Source organism: Zootoca vivipara, chromosome 4, assembly GCF_963506605.1.
Source record: "Zootoca vivipara chromosome 4, rZooViv1.1, whole genome shotgun sequence".
NCBI lineage: Eukaryota > Metazoa > Chordata > Lepidosauria > Squamata > Lacertidae > Zootoca > Zootoca vivipara.
This window is the reverse complement of record NC_083279.1, coordinates 101,927,003-101,946,071: the sequence shown is the minus strand read 5'-3', so window position 1 is coordinate 101,946,071 and position 19,069 is coordinate 101,927,003. Positions and strand designations below refer to the sequence as shown.

The 19,069-nt window shown below is 46.7% G+C and overlaps 1 pseudogene; it reads right to left on the bottom strand.

Annotated features, from left to right (window-relative positions):
* Positions 1-320: 320 nt before the first annotated feature.
* On the bottom strand, positions 321-18,981 carry LOC118084884 (zinc finger protein 665-like; annotated as a pseudogene).
* Between the last annotated feature and the right edge of the window lie 88 nt (positions 18,982-19,069).

The following is a 19,069-nucleotide window of genomic DNA, read 5'->3' as shown; positions in this document are numbered from 1 at the left end:
ACAGATGAAAGGGGAACTTTTTAGTACCAGAGACAGAAGAACCGAAGAACAGCTTCCGCCCCCTCCTTTCTCATAACATGAAAGTTAAACAAAAGATCAGGCAATTCTTGCAATGGGAGGGGTGAAAATGCCAACAGGCCCTCCTCCCAGGGGAAAGAGGAGTCTACCTCTTTCCGAATCTTAGCGACTTTATCTGCAATAAAACTTTGCAAAATCATTGCAAGAGATCATCTGTCAGGAATGCTTTGATGGTGTTTCCTGCTTGGCAGGGGGTTGGACTGGATGGCCCTTGAGGTCTCTTCCAACTCTATGATTCTATGATTCTATGTGGCCCGTACCAGGCCCTGATGGAGCAGGTGGTTCCGTTAAATTGCGAACCACCTGAAAGAGTCTCCTGTTGCTGTTTTCTGCAGATGCAATAGAGGCGGTGAAGGTCTTCTTTGCCGTCACTATCACCACTTGGTAGGCTCGACATCATGGGATAAAACCTCTCCTACCACTCTCTGGAAACCATTTGGATCCATTAAGTGGCGGGGCGGACCATCCGAATCGGTCCCACCTCCTTGCAGAGGGGAAGGGTCCCAGAGAAGTCCAGTTGCACCAGGAAGTGATTTGACCATGGCACTTGGTTAGTTTCACTTTTACTTAGCGTCAGATCACCCACGTCACTAGAAGTGAACACCAGGTCTAAGGCATGTCCGCAACTATGAGTTGGGCCAAACTTATTCAGGGACAGCCCCATGGAGGCCATGCTTTCCACAAAGTCCCAAGCGGCCCCTTCTAAAGTCGTGTTGGTGTGGATCAGGCATCCCCAGACTTCTGCCCTCCAGATGTTTTGGACTACAATTCCCATCTTCCCCAACCACTGGTCCTGTTAGCTAGGGATCATGGGAGTTGTAGGCCAAAACATCTGGAGGGCCGCAGTTTGGGGATGCCTGGTGTGGATGTTAAAATCTTCCAGGACAACAAAACTAGGTGTCTCCAGGAGAACATCTGCCACAAACTGAAACAGCTCTGGCAGGGAATCCTTTTTGCAGCAGGTAGGTCGGAACACCAAAAAGAATCCTGTACTGCCCTTATTGCCCAACTTCCAGAACATGCACTCAGAGAACTGGGTTTTCCCAATAGGACGCCTGGTGCAAGCTAATGACTTCCTAAAAATCACTGCAACCCCCCTGCCTCCTCACATCACCCGAGTTGCTGTGTGCTAGAGAAACCTGGTGGACAAGCAGTGGCAAGGACAGGCCCATCTGCTTCATCCAACTGAGTCTCCATTACACAAACCAGGTCAAGTCCTCCATCCACAATCAAGTCATGTATGACAGCCGTCTTGTGAGTCATTGACCTGGCATTGTACTGCAGCACCTTCAGGCCATGTGGGTCTCCCTTGCTGATTCCAGTATCCATCCGGTCAAGACCAGACCCGGAGGCAGGGATAGTCCGCAAACAACGACTAAACCTGCCTCCTCGGGAATTGCTTGGTCTGGTCCTCCTCCTCCTACCCGTGATCACTGAGATCGGATGTCCCAGTGCATACCTCCCTGTGGAACCTGCCCCAGCCATTCTGTTGGATGGGACCCACTCCCAGGCAGCCCTGACCCCTACCCTTAAAAACAAAATAAAAACCTATAGAAAAAACCCCAATAAAACAACAGAAACAAAATACAATAAAAGTTACAAACATACCAAGATTAAACAAATTCCAACCCCAACTAAACATCCATCCTGCCCCCCCCCAGCCAAAAAGAATTAAAAGAGCAATTTTAAAAACATTTTAAGAAAGAACTCTCTGCGCTGTTCTGAGTTCTCCTGAGCAGCAGCAGCAGCAGCAGCTGTCCTTAAGAGGCCTGTCAGGTCCCATCCTGGACCAGATGGAGAGAGGCAGGGACGGGATCTGCAGGCACTCACAGCAGGGGTTGCCTGCAAATGGGGTGAGCAGTTCCTTCATCCAAGTCATTTATAAAGACGTTGAACAACAATGGGCTCAGGACAGAACCCTGCAGCACCCCTCTTGTCACTTTCCCCCAGGATGAGGAGGAACCATGACAGAATCCTCTTTGGGTTCGGTCAGTCAAATCCACCTAATAGTTACCTCATTCAGCCCACATTTTACCAGCTTCCTCACATAAATATTGCGGGGACCTTGCCAAAAGCCTTCCTGAAATCAAGATGCACTATTTCCACAGCAGTCCCCTGATCAACAAACTTTGTAACTCCATCCACAAAAAAGGGAGGAGAGATTTCTCTGGCTTGTCTTGTTTTTGAGAAAGCCATCCTTTCATCCTATATAATAAAAAAAATTCCTTCAGTAGCACCTTAAAGACCAACTAAGTTTTTATTTTGGTATGAGCTTTCGTGTGCATGCACACTTCTTCAGATACACTGGAAACAGAAGTGTCAGACCCTATATATATATACAGAGGGTGGTGGGGGTGGGTGGGAATGGGTGATGGGCTGATGGGAGTGGTAAACCTGTGGATGGCTGTTAATGGCTGCTGATGGCTGCAATTAGTCCTGGGGGGGGGAGTAAGGGCTGAGGCGCTAAAGAAAGCTTGATAATGCATAATGAGATAAGAATCCGATGTCTCTATTCATCCCAGGTGGCTCCATGGTTTTAAGCTTGGTAATGAGTTCCAATTCAGCAACTTCTCTTTCCAGTCTGTTCCTGAAATTTCTCTGTAATAAAACAGCTGCTTTGAGATCTTGTATAGAATGTCCTGGGAGATTGAAGTGTTCTCCTACTGGTTTCTCTGTCTTATGGTTCCTGATGTCAGATTTATGTCCATTTATCCTTTGGCATAGGGTTTGGGCTGTTTGTCCAATATAGAGAGCTGAAGGGCACTGTTGGCATTTGATGGCATACACAATGTTAGAAGACGAGCAATTAAATAGTCCTGAGATGGTATGTTGGATGTTGTTGGGGCCAGTAATGATGTTGTCCGGGTGTATGTGGCAGCAAAGTTGGCATCTGGGTTTATTGCAGGCTCTGGTACCAGTGTCCACGTTAAGTCTGTTGGTTGTATTGTTGTGGGTGAGGAGTTGTTTAAGATTGGGTGGCTGTCTGTAGACAATGAAAGGTCTTCCTCCCAGAGCTTGAGAAAGAGAGCTGTCATTGTCTAGGAGAGGCTGTAGATCTCTGATGATGCGTTGTACTGTTTTAACTTGGGAGCTGTATGTGATGACTAGTGGTGTTCTGTTATTTTCTTTTTTGGGTCTATCTTGCAGCAGGTTCTCTCTAGGTATCAGTCTGGCTCTGTTGATCTGTTGTTTAACTTCATCAGGTGGATATTTTAGTTTATTTTGCTTCGACTCAGACCAACACAGCTTTCATCCTATATGTTTATGTTGTGAAATCTTCAGATGAAGAGCACATAAATTTTATAAATGATAATAAGTAAGGATATTGACAAGCTGGAACATGTGCAAAAGAAGGCAATTTAAAAGAAGGGAGCCAGTGTGGTGTAGTGGTTAAGAGTGGTAGACTCGTAATCTGGGGAACCGGGTTCGCGTCTCCGCTCCTCCACATGCAGCTGCTGGGTGACCTTGGGCTAGTCACACTTCTCTGAAGTCTCTCAGCCCCACGCACCTCACAGAGTGTCTGTTGTGGGGGAGGAGGGGAAAAGAGATTGTTAGCCGCTTTGAGACTCCTTCGGGTAGTGATAAAGCGGGATATCAAATTCAAACTCCTCCTCCTCTTCTTCTTTATGTGTTTATTTACTTTGTATACCACCCAACACAGTGGTGCCAACTTGAATAAAAAATTGGTGGGGGGCCAGGTAAGGCCCGCCTTGCACAATAAATAACATGATGCATGCACGCCATTTGAAGGGCAATGCCTATCAACTGGGGGGTGCCCATCAAATATTTTATTTGGGGGGGGCAAAGACCCCTTGGCCCCTAAGAGTTCTATTCCCTACACCCACAGGTCTCAGGAAGGTTACAACATAAAAACACAAAATAATAACACAAAATACACATCTGTAACCCCCCCTCCCCACCACATTTTAAAAGGGCATTATATGTCAATCAGCCAAAGGCCTGCTTAAAAAGGTGTGTATTTGCCTGGCTCCTAAAGCTATTTAATGAAAGGTTTTTCCAACCTTTGTATGAATTCTTTGATACAAAGTGAGATTAGAGCCCTGACTGAAGCTCTTTCCACATTCCCCGCACGGATAGGGTTTTTCTCCCCCCCCCTCTCTCTCTCACACACACAATATTCTTTAAAATCACTTTCGATGTTTATCCTTTATTTATTTATTTTTAACAGCCACAGGTCCGTTCAACTTTTGCTCGTATTCAAATAATCTGTCCATTAATTCAGCAGGCGGGGTAGTCCATTATAATTCTGTATGAAATATTTTTAATTTTCTTCTTCTTTGTTTTCCTGTTGTTTTCCAAAGTCCTTAGCAATCTCACTTTCGGGTTTGGCAAACAAGGGCAAATCTCAGTGCATCACATCCAATACAAAGGGAGGCTTAGGTTTCTGCCATTAGCCCCAGGCAGATATCCAAAATTCCCTTCTGTCATCTCATTCCAGCTACTAACAAATTGACGCCTCAGCAAAACACAATAACTCCAGTCAATAATTCTTTTTAACATTCCATTGAGGATTGTTGTCAGAATCATAGTCAAAATTTCACACAGTCCATTTCGAAGTTAAACCATAACAATAACAAAATACCCTTTAAATGCCGCTTGCATATTTCAAACACTAAATTTTTGGGGGGAAATTTGCTAAGTAAAACAGCAAATGCAAAATTTATCAAAAGAAAATAATGGAGGCTCACCTCCCCCACATACGAATCCAATTACAAAGTACTTCTCTAGATCAAAAACTTGGCTAATTCAATTAGTAGATAATCTTATCTCCCGTAGTTCAAAGCATGCCCGTTAATTAAGTCCAAATGTCATCTTAAAAAACAGGTGTCCTCCGCTCATGGTGACAGCTTTGGAATGCTGACTCCCTTGTATGAATTCTTTGATGGGAAGTGAGATCAGAGCTCTTCCTGAAGCTCTTTCCACATTTCAGGCACGGATAGGGTTTCTCCCCTGTATGAATTCTTTGATGCTTAGTGAGATCGGAACTCGTACTGAACCTCTTTCCACATTCTACGCATGGATAGGGTTTCTCCCCTGTATGAATTCTCTGATGTGAAATGAGAGAGGAGATGTGACTGAAGCTCTTTCCACATGGAATCACTGATAGGGTTTCTCCCCTGTATGAATTCTTTGATGGAAAGTGAGACTGTGGCTGTGAATGAAGCTCTTTCCACATTCCACACACTGATAGGGTCTCTTTCCTGTATGAATTATTTGATGGGAAGTGAGATTGGAGCTTGTACTGAAGCTCTTTCCACATTCCACACACTGATATGGTTTCTCCCCTGTATGAATTCTCTGATGGGAAGTGAGATGGGAGCTCTGACTGAAGCTCTTTCCACATTTGAAGCACTGATACGGTTTCTCCCCTGTATGAATTCTCTGATGTTTAGCGAGTTCAGAACTCTGCCTGAAGCTCTTTCCACATTCCACACAATGATAGGGTTTCTCCCCTGTATGAATTCTTTGATGGGAAGTGAGATTGGAGCTCGTACTGAAGCTCTTTCCACATTCCACACACTGATACGGTTTCTCCCCTGTATGAATTCTCTGATGGGAAGTGAGATGGGAGCTCTTCCTGAAGCTCTTTCCACATTCGAAGCACTGATAGGGTTTCTCCCCTTTATGAATTCTTTGATGGAAAGTGAGGCTGTGGCTGTGACTGAAGCTCTTTCCACATTCCACACACTGATGTGGTTTCTCCCCTGTATGAATTATTCGATGTGCATTGAGATGGGAGCTCTGACTGAAGCTCTTTCCACATTCAACGCACTGATAGGGTTTCTCCCCTGTATGAATTCTCTGATGCTTAGTGAGATGGGAGCTATTAGTGACGCTCTTTCCACATTCCATGCACTGATAGGGTTTCAGCCCTGTATGAATCATTTGATGGGAATTGAGAGAGTCTCTCCGACTGAAGCTCTTTCCACATTCTATGCACTGATAGGGTTTCGCCCGTGTATGAATCATTTGATGGGAATTGAGAGAGTCTCTCCGACTGAAGCTCTTTCCACATTCTATGCACTGATAGGGTTTCTCCCCTGTGTGAATTCTCTGATGGGAAGTGAGATGGGAGCTCTTCCTGAAGCTCTTTCCACATTCCACACAGTTATGTGGTTTCTCCCCTGTATGAATTATTTGATGTGCAGTGAGATGGGAGCTCTGACAGAAGCTCTTTCCACATTCAGCGCACTGATAGGGTTTCTCCCCTGTATGAATTATTTGATGTGCAGTGAGATTGGAGCTCTGACTGAAGCTCTTTCCACATTCAGTGCACTGATACGGTTTCTCCCCTGTATGAATTCTCTGATGTTTAGCGAGTTCGGAGCTCTGCTTGAAGCTCTTTCCACATTCAATGCACTGATAGGGTTTCTCCTCTGTATGAATTATTTGATGGAAAGTGAGACTGTGGCTGTGACTGAAGCTCTTTCCACATTCCAAACACTGATAGGGTTTCTTCCCTGTATGAATTCTTTGATGGGAAGTGAGATTGGAGCTCGTACTGAAGCTCTTTCCACATTCCGCACACTGATAGGGTTTCTTCCCTGTATGAATTATTTGATGGGAAGTGAGATTGGAGCTCGTACGGAAGCTCTTTCCACATTCCACACACTGATACGGTTTCTCCCCTGTATGGATTTTCTGATGGGAAGTGAGATTGGACCTCTGACTGAAGCTCTTTCCACATTCCACACACTGATGTGGTTTCTCCCCTGTATGAATTATTTGATGTGCATTGAGATGCGAGCTCTGACTGAAGCTCTTTCCACATTCAACACACTGATAGGGTTTCTCCCCTGTATGAATTCTCTGATGCTTAGTGAGATGGCAGCTATTAGTGAAGCTCTTCCCACATTCCATGCACTGATAGGGTTTCACCCCTGTATGAATCTTTTGATGGGAATTGAGAGAGTCTCTCAGACTGAAGCTCTTTCCACATTTTATGCACTGATAGGGTTTCTCCCCTGTATGAATTCTTTGATGGGTATTGAGACTGGAGCTCTTACTGAAGCTTTTTCCACATTCCACACACTGATAGAATTTCTTTCCAATGAGAATTCTTTGTTGGGAAGTGGAATGGGAGCTCTGACTGCAGCTCTCTCCAAACTCCAAAGTTTTGCGTGGCTTCTCCTCTCTTGGGATTTTGTCAGGTTCACCCTTGTTCTCGACTTCCAATTCATCAAAATCTGCAATGGAGACAAAAAGGGATTAGAGCCTCAGGAACAAATGAAAAAGAACTGAAGGGAGTTGGACGTGTATTCATTACTGTCAGGGGACCTTCCTACAGGGAACCTCCCCCCATCCTGTTTACCAGCTCTTCGCCCAGTAAGAGCAGCAGCAGTGGGTCAGGTGGGGAGAATGAGGAAGTTAGCGGTATGGAGGTGGCAAGGCTCAGTGATGTGGGAGAGCCTTGACCAAGAGGTGGAGGGGAACAGGCAGCCCCTTCTGGCGCCTGAATTAAGGCGTGCCACTAAACCTAAGGTCGGGAGGAGGCGTTTCGGGGTGCCCAAACTCTTATGCTGGTCACACAACAGGAAACGTCCACTCCCGGACTCTGCAAGTGACTAGGAGGTCATGTTTTCTGCTATCACTGCACTGTAAATACTATGCACAATAAAACCTTTAAAGACAAGCACAGACTTGGGCGTCCTTTCTCGAGAGTAGCCGCAACAGCACCATTACGATTACTTTTGTGGTTTGTCATTTACCAACATATTTATTATTAGATTCTGATGGGTTGTTGAATTTTGCTTACTTTGATGTACAGTAGTGGTCAAAATTGTGGAAGCCTTTTGGAAAAAAAGTAAATTTCAGAGGTTTGATGGATCATAACACTACTTCTTTTTGAGTACGGTAATATCATACAATTATGTATCAATGGAAAGATAATTTAATCAAGAATGTAATTACCTGTATTCTATCAAAAGTTATACCAAATAACTAGAAAAAGGAGGCACAACTTGCTTTGGTTGACTTTTGTCAGATTGTTATGTGATTGCTATGAGGTTGGTTGATTTTTTTGTCTTCTTTCGTTTCGTGAGTTTGAAGAACATAATAAAATGAAAGAAAAATATGGGAGAAGAAGAATCAGAGAAGATTTACATCCTACTGGCATTACACCTACCGTGAAACACCCAGTTAGTGTTATGATCTGGGGTTGTATAACACCAAAAGGTGTGCGCAGGATTTAGTGGGAATGTAAAATCCCCAAATACATAAGTCAAATACTTGAGCCCAAACTGAAGCGTTCCGCATGTGATCTTTTCCTAGATACTGAAGCATGCATATTTATTTATTTAATATTTCAACAGGATTCAGTTCCATGTCATGTTGCTGCTGTGTGCAAAAGGTGGTTTCAATATAATCATATTCCACTGCTGGAATGGCCTGAGAATAGCCCAGACCTTAACCAAATCGAAAATCTATGGAGCCGACAAAAGAAACTTGTTAGTCAGAAGCAATCCAGCAATACAGTGGTACCTTGGTTTACGAACTTAATCCATTCTGAAGTCCATTCTTAAACCAAACCCTAACCCTAAAGTGTTCTTAAACCAAGGCGTGCTTTCCCATAGAAAGTAATGGGAAATGTATTAATCCATTCCACTTTAAAAAACAACCCCTAAAACAGTGCTTTAACATGAATTTTACTATCTAACAAGACCGTTGATCCATAAAATGAAAGCAATCATCCATGTATACCACTGTATAATTTTTTTTATATACCTCCCTTCATCCCAATATCACACAGCAGTTCACAACATAAAAACACATAACGAGAAGACGAGTTAACCGGCTTGACAGGGAGTAGTAGTTACTTCCCTCTGGAAGTGGAGAAGAAGTTCCACACTGCTAAGATGTGTTGGAGATTCATTCCCCGTGTGCAGCCATGAGTTTGTTGTCTATCGCATGACGGTATGTTTTGTTTCAACAGGAATGGGAAGTGACATAGACAGGATGTTTGTCTTACTGTGTTCCTGAAGTGGGACTATTGTTCTTTGTTCTCTCTCTTTGCTGCCTGATGCTAGAGAGGGAGAGGGAGCCATGTTGCCGTGCTCCGAGTGTGTTTATACGTAAATAAAAGTAGATTAGCCAAGTGCTGTGCTACTGAGTTCTCTTATGCAATTGCGCAAACTCTGCAGAATCGTAGGTATGCTGATGTCGCGAAGGCATCAGTCGCTGTGATGTACATGCTGGAGAAAGCTTTTGAAGCTCCCAAACAATCTACCAGGAGGGAGAGAACATGCCAGCCAGGCATGTGTCTCTACCAGGGTCCTACTCGAGAGTAGGAGATCCTGACATGATGTAGCTCGTTGGGCAAGACACAGCTCTCTCCCCCCCAAAAGAGTTTTCACATTTGGGCATTCCAACATCACTTGCTGGGAACGCTGATGTGGGCAAGCTGCTACTTCAAGCAACTGTCGATCTTCTCATCTGAGAAGTACCAGGAGGTACCAGGAAAGGGTGGAGAAACCTGATTGAATAGCTGTACGTGGGCAGCTGTGGCTGAAGGTTTGTCTGCACATTGCTTTGGGTTACCCTGGGCAAGTGACTGACAAATTTTATAAATAAAATTGAATAATTATCTCCGAATCTTGTCAGCAGGAAAAACTTAACTGAAAACTACACTTTCCAGAATGCAGACACAAACAGCACCCACACCCAGTATCATTTAGCTGAGATTGCATTTCAGGGGGTTGGACTAGATGACCCTTGGGATCTTTTCCAACTTTGCAATTCTATGATTCTATAACTCAAGAGTCGTTAGATTTGCAAGCACAAACGGTGCTGCTTTTTGTTTTTATTTTTTGCTCCTCCTCCGGGTCTATTTGTGTGGCAACCCTCTGTTTAATGCTCTTCCCACTAAGAAAGGAGCGGAGTCTCCATTTAAATGCCACCCACACACACTGCAAAATCTTGGAAACGCCGACGGCACTCTGCCTTCTTCTCCTGCGCATCTGTCACCCCGCACATGGCCACAGCTCCGTTGAGAACTGAAGCTGTCACGAGCAGCCTAATTTGCTCAGGACTGTTTGTGACCTCACCATCCGTTTCAACCAATAGCAGGTGGGGCCGCCGCATTTGAATGGAGAGTTTAGGAGGCGCCACAGGAGGGCGGGCTGTTGGTCGATCTCCTGAGGACAGGCGAGTCCCTAGACAGGGATCCTTCCTCCCCACCCTCCGCTCAGCTGTCTATTCTGCTATTCCATCACTGCAGCATCAAGGACCCCCTTCTCTGCTTCTGGGTGTTGCTGCCGCAGCCGGCGCTAAGCAAGAGAAGGCCATGCCGAGCAGGCAAGGGATGTCGGTACCGCTCCCTGGCTCCAACGCATCTGCTTCCGAGGGCTGAGCGAGGGAAGGCCGTGCCGACAAAACAGAAGTGCACCCCCGAATGGAGTACGTTCGCTTTCCAAAAAAACTACGCAAACCAGAACACTCATTCCAGTTTTGAAGTGTATGTAACCCCAAAAGATCGCTAACTATGTTGTTCGGAATCCCAGATCAATTAATAGAGGCAATAATTGCATATTGGTTTCACATTATTACAGCTGCAGAACTAAAAAAAAAAATTGGTTCACTCCATGAGAAGGCGTTGTAAGGCCGTAATTAAAACTAAAGGTTACCAAACTAAGTATTGGTTACAGGTAGGTAGCCGTGTTGGTCTGGATCGAAGTAAAATAAAAAAAATTCCTTCAGTAGCACCTTAAAGACCAACTAAGTTTTTATTTTGGTATGAGCTTTCGTGTGCATGCACACTTCTTCAGATACACTGTATCTGAAGAAGTGTGCATGCACACGAAAGCTCATACCAAAATAAAAACTTAGTTGGTCTTTAAGGTGCTACTGAAGGAATTTTTTTTATTTTACAAACTAAGTATTAATTGACATGGTGAGAATTTCTGTATATCTCCATTTTTCTATGTGTTTCACATTTCTTCTTTATGACTGATGTTCTAATAAATGCTCCTTCATAAAAGCTATTGCATTACAATCTTCATTAAATTATCTTTCCATTGCTATATAATTTTTTGGTATTACTCCCCCCAACAAATGGTGTTATGAGCCATCAAACCTCGGAAACACACTTTCCCCAAAAGGTTTTCACGATTTTAGTCACAAGTATAAGTTGAATTATGGTGCTGGAGGAGACTCTTGAGAGTCCCATGGACTGCAAGAAGATCAAACCTATCCATTCTTAAGGAAATCAGCCCTGAGTGCTCACTGGAAGGACAGATCCTGAAGCTGAGGCTCCAATACTTTGGCCACCTCATGAGAAGAGAAGACTCCCTGGGAAAGACCCTGATGTTGGGAAATATTGAGGGCACTAGGAGAAGGGGACGACAGAGGACGAGATGGCTGGAAAGTGTTCTCGAAGCTACGAACATGAATTTGAGCAAACTGCGGGAGGCAGTGCAAGACAAGAGTGCCTGGCGTGCTCTGGTCCATGGTGTCACGAAGAGTCGGACGCAACTAAACGACAACAACACAAGTTGATCATTTTATATGAGATCAGATTTTTATTATTAATGTTTCATGTTTATATATGTGATGCCTGGTTGCAACCCAGCCAGATGGGCAGGGTATGAATAAAAATTATTACTATTACTATTCTTATCACTGCTACGACTACCTGAGATTCAATAAGCCTGGCTCTTCTCTGGGATGGATTTCGTTTGGCCCAGTCATGGCCTCCCCTCCATCTCCAATGTCAGGCGTCTCTTTGGTCAACCCAAGACTGACAGCAGAAAAAACAAAAACAGAAAACCTGACAGAAGCTACTTCTCTTTCCAAACAACTCTGAAGCTGACATTGAAGATGACCTGGGCAGTTCAGACCAGCCCAAGTGTGGTATGAAAAGGCAGAACTGGGGGAAGATGGTTCACAGAAAAAACTGCAATTTGCTGTTCACGGTTTTTTGTGGGGGTGAGGAGCGTAGCAGGGGGGTGATAGGGGCGGGGTTCCCTGGGCTCCACTCTGGGGGGGCCTCCACTTTGGCGCCCCCTCCCCACCTCCACTGACGACGACTGCTGCGCGGTGTGATCGCCATCATGGAGGCTCCAATGCTGCCCCTGCAATTGAGCAGCCAGCCGCCCTCCTTGCTTGTCGCCCTCCTGAATTTTGGCCCTCAAATTTTGCTCCTGGTTTCTGCATATTGTCACTTTGCACCTGTAAAGCTGAAGGGGCTTTGCTTCCCCCCTCCTCCTTGCTCCCCCCTCCAAGCCTGGCTGTCCCTTTGATGCTCCACATTGAGGAGGTTGTGTGTGTTTGTTTTTAATTGTCAATTTTATGCTAAATTAGTTACAGTTGTGACGTTACCGAGAGTTCAGTTTCACCCAGAAACTAATCTTTTTGAGGGATGGCGGGGCGGGGAGAGGAGGAGAGGAGGAGGAGAGATCCAGGGAGATCTTGAATGAAAGTCCTGGGATATCATTTAATATGGAAGAACAGGGGGGCGAGGGGAAAAGGTTGCAACCTCTTCCCTTCCCTCTTCCACCTCCTGGAGTTTTAGTATATGAGTAGCTTTCCTTGTCTAAAAACTGCAGCAATATAACCTTGGAATGCTTTGCCTGCTTTTCTTAGACAGCCCCCCTTCGTTTCCAAAGCCCCCTCGCCTCCAGGGCAAGGTGGGGGGCTCGCTCTTGGCACCTCCAAAGCCGCCCAGCTGGCCCACCTCAGCCATTGCTCCTGTGTTTTACAACCCACCCAAGCCCAGGGGGCTCGCAGAAGCAAAGCGCACCGTGAGCAAGCAGCCAGCCTCCGAGCGGAGCTTTACTGGGTGGTGGCTGGCTGCTTGCTTTCGGGGTATCTGTGTGTGCCGCTCTAGCATCGGGATCCTTGAGGATCCCAGCACTAGAGCACGCCCCCCCCCCGGCAACCTGCTCCGCAGTGCGCATGTGTAGCGTCGATACGGAGCGACGCATGCATCGTCGCTACGTAACGTCACTACGTAACAACACATTGCCGCACCGGGTGACCAAGAGGCTCTGTACGCCGCTGGTGGGGGTGTTAGGTTCCCAGGTGTTGTAGGGAGCGCTGTTGAGCTCTGTGAAAATAGATGGTTTGTCACATAGAGGTATTTTTTGAATTTCCAGGCAGATATGGCAATCCCACAGGGAGCCTTACCAAGAGAGGCCACGATCCCACAATTCTCCTCCATGACGTCCTTATGCAGAGCTCTCTGGTCAGGATCCAGCAATGCCCACTCCTCGTCCGTGAAATGAACAGTGACATCTTCAAAGCACACTGAACCCTAAAACAAAAAGGGAAATGTCCTCCTCTGAGACAGCAGAAATATGATCTGCTACGCAATGCTCTGTTCTTTCCTTCCTCTTAATGGCTGCGTTGTTTCAATAGGATTCCTTTGCTGCACATTTTAATTTTGGATGCTTATTTTAACACTTTAATGGAATTCTTTTATTCTGCGTTTTAATTATGGGTCTTTGTGCAAATAGGTGGTACTCCTCCTTGTGGTTTTCAAGTCATTCTCCTTACGCAATTATTACAGTTTGCCAGATGGAAAGATCCACTTTCTCCTCTCCTTGGGTCCTGTTCTGAAGAGGATCCTTCCCAGTGCCCTAGAGCCAAATTCAAGGGGTTCATGGGGGCATGGAGAGGGGGAGGAATGGGGGGCAGGCCCCATTTTGCAGCAGATGGGGCTGGCTAGGTGAATCCTGGACACTGTTGGTAATGGTATCTCCAAAGCTTAGAAGCCAATTTTTGTATTCAGTGATTAATATAGATAGTAAATAAGCCTAGTTTGGATGGCCACCTGCCTGGATGATCTAGCTGAGATTCCTGCAATGCAGGGGGTTGGACTTGATGACCCTTGGGGTCCCTTTCAACTCTAGGATTCCATGAAAACTGCAACTACAGATGAATCCTACTGGCGGCATTCAGGAGGCTGGTGTCACAGAGTTATATGAGCAGAAAATCCCACAGTTCACAGCTGGAGTTTACTCTTTCTTAGCAAGAACACGATATTCAGAGACTTGGCTGAGTTTCAGGCCTAAGGAGAACAGCAGCTCATTTGTCAGTTTGCAATTCTTAGTGCAGAAAGTATTGATCTCATTTCATTTTTTGATTTTCTAATTAATTGAAGAAGGTTCCGGAAGCTTCTCTGCATAAATGAAAGAAGCAGAAGGTTCCTGATGTTTGAGTTATTCCTTCTGGGAAGCTGAGTACAGCTGGTTCAAGTGGTTTTGTCATCTCTTCTCTCAAGGTCATGCTGACTATAAGAAGAGGCCAGAAGGAGCCTTGGTTTCATTTTCTCTTTCTATCTCTTCCTTCTGGTGTTGTGTACAAAGTATGCTGAGTGATAAGGTTTAGACTTATCCTAAGTTACAGTCATACCTCGGTTTAAGTACACTTCGGTTTGAGTACCTTCAGTTTAAGTACTCTGCGGACCCGTCTGGAACGGATTAATCCACTTTCCATTACTTTCAATGGGAAAGTTCGCTTCAGGATAAGTACACTTCAGGTTAAGTACAGACTTCCGGAACCAATTGTGTTTGTAAACCGAGGTACCACTGTATAGTAAGTTTATGTTAATTCTGCTGCAACTGCTGCAATTTCTTATGGAGGGGGCCAATCCTGAACATTTTGGATTTGGGACCATTATGCTCATTTGCCGTTAGTAGCAGTAAAGCTTTGCCAAGTGAAATACAATTGCCTCTGGTCTATTTTTAGGAAACCTGCAAGGTGTTTAGGTTTTTACTCTCCTAACAATACACTGGAGTTCTGCTCTGGATCAATATTGAGTAGAATTCCATGACAGGGTCGTCCTCCAGGAAATCATTTGCTGAGAGTGAAGTCCCACAGCTCCCCACAGCATTCCAAGTCTCCTCCTCTCTGGGTTTCCTAGCATACGATCGAACAGTGTGCCACTGTGCAGCCTGCCTTTGCTCCTCCATTGTCAGACGTCTCCTGGCTCTGAGCGCCAAGCAAGGAGGGTGGCTTCTGGCAGAAGGAGAGGGAGCCACCGGTGGTTCCTCCTTCTCCTGACTCACCTCTGCCTCTCCACCTCCCTCCTCCCACTCACCTCCTTCCTCTTCTGCCTCTGATTCTGGGCTGCATTCTGCCACAGAGTCTCCCAGCTCACTAAGCCCTGTTACCCCTTCAGCTTCTGACACCTCCTCTTCCTCAGGCTTCTCCCTCTTCTCCCTCTGACCGCTCATCCTTCTTCCACCTCCACTCCTTGGGCTCTGAGCCATCTTCCCTTCCTGGTTCCCCAGCTGCCTACTCCCACCATTCCTCTGTGCCCAACCCGTCCATGACATTGCTCCATCCCTCAGCCTCTGTCCCCACAAGGCAGCTTCCCCTGACCTGATCTGGTTCCACAGCCGCTGTTTCCCTTCTGCCCCCATAAAAATGTGAATAAGGAGGTCTTGCTGGCTTCATTATATCATCTGCAAAAGAAAAAAGGTAAGCAGGACGCCAGGAGTATCTGCTTCTCTGGCAGGTGAATCAGGGCATCTCTAACTACAGATGGGCCTTTGAGAAAGCCTGACCTGCTGAGAGCATTTGGAGGTTTGTGCCCATTTCATATGTTAGTTGTGCAAAAATACATCTCCCCTCCTCTGGACCCTTGTCCCAAATATCCCCCCCACCAAAAAAAAACAAGATGAAAAAACCATCAGATGAGTTGGAAAAGCAACAGAATGAGACCAAACGGAGAAAAACAACCTTCCTCCTTACCCAGTAGCCTCTCTCTGGTGTCCAACGGAGGCCTTTCTGCCTCACAGGAATCCAGGTCCATTTCTGCAAGGAGATCCTTTCCCTGAAAAATAAACAAGGATTCAAAATAGAGATATGTGAGAAATATTAGAAAGAGAATGACAAAGACAAAAACTTGAGGGTGTGAGATCTCATTCCACGGATGCCTTCCCAGGAAAAGGATGGGCCATCACTAGAGCATTATGGGATGTTCTCCGTCCTGTTTGGAGACCCTTGGGAGTATCCAGAGGAAAGTCTCTCTCACCTGCTTTCTCTCCTCTGCCTGACTCAGGAGGAAACCTTCGGCCAGGGCCACCGCCTGGGAACTGGTCTCCGCTCCGCATTCCCTCACCCAGCTCTCCATCTCCGGGGGAAGGACAGCCAGGAACTGCTCCAAGATTACCAGGTCCAGCATCTCAGCTTTCGTGTGCCTTTCTGGCTTCAGCCATTGACGACAAAGGTGGTAGATTTGGTTGCAAACCTCTCGGGGTCCTTTGGCCTCCAGGCAGCAGAACAGCTTCAACTGCTGGCTCTGCCCCTCTGAGCGGAGGGTGTCCTCCTCACCCAGGATCTTCTGCACAGAGTTTTCCCAGAATCCCCCACTGCTCCCAGTTTGGATGGCATGGCCTCTTCCAGCTCCAGGGCCAGATGAGTCTCGGTCATCCATCTGTGCTCTCAGGAAGCCTCTGAGAGATCGGAAGGAATCCTTTGGTCTTCTGCCAAGTTCTGCCTGTGCTGATGAGAGGTTCTAGGAAATCCTACAAAGCAAATACAATACATTGTTCTGTTACAGGATTTGTAGTTCAAGAGAAGAAAATGCTTCTCTGAAGAAGAATGGATGAGTCTTGCTAGGAACCAGGGCTAGACTGGACCACAGCCCAAACCATGAAATATCTTCTTAAAGGAGGAGGAGGAGGAGGAGGAGGAGGAGATGAAGAAGAAGGAGAAGGAGAAGGAGAAGAAGGAGAAGGAGAAGAAGAGGAAGAGGAAGAAGAAGAAGAAGAAGAGAAGAAGAAGAAGAAGAAGAAGAAGAAGAAGAAAGCAGCCTCTAGCCCTCCTAGAAGGACCATTGCAGTGCAAAATGTGGAGGCAACTGAAAGGATTTATTAGAGGTGAATCAGCCTAGTTTCTCCTCCTTTCCAGTCAATGCATGAAGTCAGAACTGACTGACAAGAGAGTCATTTGTATCTTGTGAAAAATGGATGCTTGGCTGTAGTGGGGGTCCTCACCTGGGGGTCCTCAGGAGTTGGTCTCCCCCCACCCCCACTTCAGGGCACATTTCTCCCCTGCTTCTGTCCCATTTTCCTGCACTTGGACTCTCCTCCACTCTGAAGACAGACTCCTGGGGTGGGGTCCCTTTTTCTTTGCTCTGAGGGCCAGGTATGTATCTGGCCAACCCCATGAGGGCCAAGTGGGCGGGTCCAAAGACATCTCCCTTGAAATTTAGGTGGCTAATTTATTATTAAGGGACCCAGGTGGCGCTGTGGGTTAAACCACAGTCTAGGGCTTGCTGATCAGAAGGTCGGCGGTTCGAATCCCTGCAACGGGGTGAGCTCTCGTTGCTCAGTTCCAGCTCCTGCCCACCTAGCAGTTCGAAAGCACATCAAAGTGCAAGTAGATAAATAGGGACCGCTCTGGCGGGAAGGTAAACAGCGTTTCCGTGCGCTGCTCTGGTTCGCCAGAAGCGGCTTAGTCATGCTGGCCACATGACCCGGAAGCTGTCTGCGGACAAATGCCGGCTCCCTCGGCCTATAGAGCGAGATGAGCGCCGCAACCCCAGAGTCGGACACGACTCGACCTGATGGTCAGGGGCCCCTTTACCTTTACCTAATTTATTATTATTATTCCGTTAGATAGCTTAACACACACACAGCCATTGATACAAAGGGCTTTGGAGTCTCAGTGAACAGCAGTGGCCGTTTCTGACTGTTTTGCCAGCAACAATCCCTTTGGGACAGAGAGGATCATGTCAGACTAATCTGATCTCATTTTTTGACAGAATTACAAGCCTGGTAGATGAAGGGAACGCTGTGGATATACCCTATCTTGATTTCAGCAAGTCCTTTGACAAGTTGCCCCATGATATTCTTGTAAAGAAGCTGGTAAAATGCGGGCTAGACAATGCTACCATTCAGTGGATTTGTAACTGGCTTACTGACCGAACCCAAAGGGTGCTCATCAATGGCTCCTCCTCATCCTGGAGAGTAGTGACTAGTGGGGTGCCACAGGGTTCTGTCTTGGGCCCAGTCTTATTCAACAACAGTCTTATTCAACAGCAATTGCAAGTTAGTTGCCCTACTAGAAGACAAGGTTGCCCTGCTGGAAGACAAGGTCCAGCAGCTTCAGGCCCGGGTATCTACACTCCAGGGAATTAAAGAGCTGGAGTTTTTCTTGGATGCAGCAGAGCACCCTGTCTGCACCAAGGAGGAGGAGACAGGGGACATCCCTGAGGAGGAGGTCAGTTCCCCAACACAGGAGCCAGATGTATGGAGGAACATGACTCATAGAAGTAGAAGGCCCAGGGATCGCTCTGAGGGTTTAGAACTACACAATCGATTTGAAGTGCTCTCCCTTAACATGGAAGACGAGGAACAGACTCCATTTGAAGATCTCTCCCTCATCACAGTTGATCAGGAATATGAAGACGAGCAGCAAAGTCAGTCCTCCAGGAATATGCAGGTAACCTTGGAAGGGACAGCACATGGAAGAATCCCAACCAAGCCTATGAAGAGGCGTGTAGTGGTGATAGGGGATTCCCTACTGAGGGGTACAGAAGCAGTGATCTGTGGGCCTGACAAGACGTCTCGAGAGGTGTGCTGTCTCCCTGGGGTCAAGATCCAAGATGTAACAGAACGGCTGGAAGGAATCATAAAACCCACCGACAAGTACCCCTTCCTTTTGGTCCACGTGGGAACCAATGACACTGCAAGCCATAGCCTCCAGAAGATCAAAAGTGATTAGGAGGCTCTGGGCAGGAAGTTGGGTCCCCCCCCCCGGGAACCCTCCCCTGCTGCAGCCCTGGGACCCCCCCCGTCTCCCCACTGCACCCTCTTGGGGGGGGAGAGGGGGGGGGAGACTCACCCGACCATCCCAGGAGTGAAGGGACAGCGACGCAGCCCTTGCAGGAGAGACACCAAAGCAGGAAAGGAGGACTGGGGAGGGAGGGGGGAGGGAGGGGCCTTGGTGCTGGAGGACAGGGACCCCCCCTCGCTTCCTGTCCTCTCTAGGAAGGCAGCTCGCTTCCCTTTAACCCTTGCAA